The 3,260-nt window shown below is 32.7% G+C and overlaps 1 long non-coding RNA gene across 1 annotated transcript; it reads left to right on the plus strand.

The window, feature by feature from the left end:
* Positions 1–687: 687 nt before the first annotated feature.
* LOC118757342 lies at positions 688–1,166 on the plus strand. The gene is made up of 2 exons (XR_004995207.1): positions 688–899; positions 956–1,166. It is a non-coding gene; the product is annotated as an uncharacterized LOC118757342 (long non-coding RNA).
* Positions 1,167–3,260: the final 2,094 nt, after the last annotated feature.

Consider the following 3,260-nt stretch of genomic DNA (forward strand, 5'->3'; position numbering starts at 1 on the left):
ATCGAAATAAAAGCAGTGTCGATAACTAATTGATAACTACATAAGGGTAAGGGTTCAACTAGTCAATGCGTTCCAATACGGTTGTGGACAATGGATGACGAGAAATTGAAGACCAGCATCAAATATATCGATAAAACTGTTCTGCAAATTTTGTGGTAATCGCTTAAGAAAAGCCAAGCCAAGCCAATTTTTTTGAAAAACGTGTTTTTGGTACATTTCGAACCTATTCGTCAATATCTCATGAAAAAATTATCCAATCAACATAAGCGACCTACAGTCCTCTTACAAAAATAAATTACTTTGCCGATTTCGATGAAAATTATAAGTGTTACAAGCGACCATGATGCAATAATGAAAGGTGTTATACGTTGGCAACTTCTCGCTCTAATCCGCCATCTTGAACTACCTTAGGAGAAACTGTGTTGTTTCTTTGCTATTTTCACTGAACATTTCCCAAAATATTAGAAAAAAATTCTGAACAAGCTACATTGATTCAATTTTCGTTGTTCGTTTTGTTCTTATTCGCTGACATTTGTTTTCCAATTGCGTGAAATTTGGTAAGTATTGTAATAAAACCGAATTATTTTACAAATAAATTATAATTTTGCATTTATTAGGTCATTTCCTTAGTGTTTCGCTGACCGACCTGTGCTGGTATTGTGATTAAGAGCTAATACACGCAAGTTACAACATATTATTTTGACTTTATTGATGAACCATTCCATTTGAGCTCTTTGTTATTTCAAAACCTAATGAACCATTTATTCGCAGATTTTTCGGACGATTCTGCTGTGCTGCGTTCCTGCTCCGCCTGTATATTGCTCCGCCCGTATTTTATAGTGTTGCGTTCCTGTTGCGCCTTTGCATTAGTGTGTGCGTTGTGATTTAGACACGTTGAAGTAAGTTTAAACCAGGTTCTCGTTTGTTAAAAACCTAAAAAACCATTTATTTGCAGATTTTTTGTATGCTTCTGCTGTGCTGCGTTCCTGCTCCACCCGTGTATTAGATTGCTGCGTTCCTGTTAACATACATATCGTCGCTTAAAGTACAAAACCGCGTAAAATTTGCTGCTAAAAATTGGATTCGCTCACACACGTTTTTGGATCAATCCTTATCTATTCTTCCTGAAATATACTAGCCAAAAATGCGATTGCTTTTTACAAAAAGATAACCATTTTGAAATATGAGTGTTTTTACTCTCTAGAAATTAATTTATGCAACCTCGCATACGTGGGTTTGCATTATCTCTATACGCGGTTTTGCAATTTATTGATACATGGTTTTGTACTTTAAACGACGATATGTATGTAGATGTATGTACATGTATATCACATATATTGACTTAGATATGTATACACAATTAATGGTGTACATAAATTTTTTTATATTGAAACTAGATATGTATATAGTACATATTTTATTATTATTAGTCGGTTCAAAAAAGTCCTATCTCAAATAAAAATACTTCGAAAATGTGCTGAGATAGGGTGTTTTTGAACCGAGTTCCGAGATAGGGCATTTTTCAATCAAATTCTAAAATAGGGCGTTTTTCAGCCAAATTTTGAAATAGGGCGTTGAAAAGCTTTCTGATATCGGGCGTTTTCGACCTGGCTGCCGAGATAGGTCGATCTTCTACTCAGCCATCGATATATGGTCGAAGTTTTCGTTATATGGAAGACGATTAAACACGATTTGTTTTTAATCGATTCTAAAAAAACTAAGGTAATTTTTAGCCACTTCAAACTTGCATATAATTAGACTAGAATTGAAGGGGCTATAAAACTGAGTGCTCAAAAAAATTCTAACACTTCTGAGAAAAAAGTTTGAATTTTGGTTTTAAAATTCGGTTTATATGGGTTTTGTTAGAAATTCAACTTTACTTTTGTTGCAAATTCTAAGCAATAAATAAATTAACATGAGAGGGAAATAATATCACTTTGAAATGGGGTTGCTATTGATATGACCGATACTGTATGTATATAATAAATTTTGTACAATTAAAAAAGTGGATTTACTAAAATGAACACAACGTATTAATTACAAATTCTGAAATATGTCGTTAATTTCAAAAACAAATAAACAAATTTTTAAAAAGTAGTCAATGCTTGCTGTATGACACGAACTTGGATATACGTGGACTTGGGTAATGTATAATTCCTTATATGATTCCTCAAAGTATCCCTTGTATAACACAAAAAAACCTTAGTGCGACTATATCAGGTTTGATAGCTGTTGGCCATACCAATAATGCCTCATACTAAGATTCACTAGATCAATTCGTGTTCTCCGAGAAAAAAAATTTTCACGATCCAAAAATCTGAAAAATTGTTTTTCTCCAAAGTTTGAACATTTATCGTTTTTGGCCTATATTTTGTTGAAAATACCATACAAAGCAAATATAGGGCAAAAAACAAAGAATTTTCAAAATTTTGAGAAAAGAATTTGGCGGCTATACTCAGATTTTTGAATCGTGAAATTTTTTTTCTCGAGAACACGAATTGATCAAGTAAAACTGAGCATGAGGCATTATTGGTATGGTCAACAGCTATGAAACCTGATATATGCGCACAAGAAGCCTATATGAAAGAGGGGGACAAAAGATCACACGTAAATGAATTCCTCTTTTTGGCCTGTACAATATAAGGGACACATTTCAAATTCATTCATAATTTTCTTAGTGATACGGCTCATAAAAGGAATTATATAAGCCATACTGTTCTAGCTGGGTATTCATCAGCTCGAAAATTTTAAGCATATTATCATATTCCTGTAAATAAAAACACGCCTAATTTTATTATTTTAATTATCTACAATTTTACGAGACTACCAAGCCATATATATATCTTTTCTGATAATCGGAACGCTGTTGAGAAGGCATACAATTTAGTACTTTTTCAACTAAAAGGCTTTTTTTTATTCCCGTTTATCTTGTACTTCCAAAATACAATATTGACCTAAGGTAGTTCGATTTCGAGCTGTCACAACGTACAACACCTTTCATTATTGCATCATGACAAGCGACCATAATCGAAAAATTGAAATTTCAATCAATTTCTTTTTATAGTAAATGAAAATCTGATGAGAAATGTAGATGTTACGGAACACAATCTGCACAAAAAATATGTATTTTAGCGAAGAGCACATCATTACCTTTCGAACTGTTGGTCGCTCAAGTAGCCCAAAAGTCAAAAATGTACCAAAATATTTTGTGTATTTTTTGCATCGACGTGATATGCATTTTCAATATAAAAAATATGCCA

This window comes from Rhagoletis pomonella, unplaced genomic scaffold (genome assembly GCF_013731165.1).
Source record: "Rhagoletis pomonella isolate Grant_MI unplaced genomic scaffold, Rhpom_1.0 Rhpom_scaffold_16794, whole genome shotgun sequence".
Lineage (NCBI taxonomy): Eukaryota > Metazoa > Arthropoda > Insecta > Diptera > Tephritidae > Rhagoletis > Rhagoletis pomonella.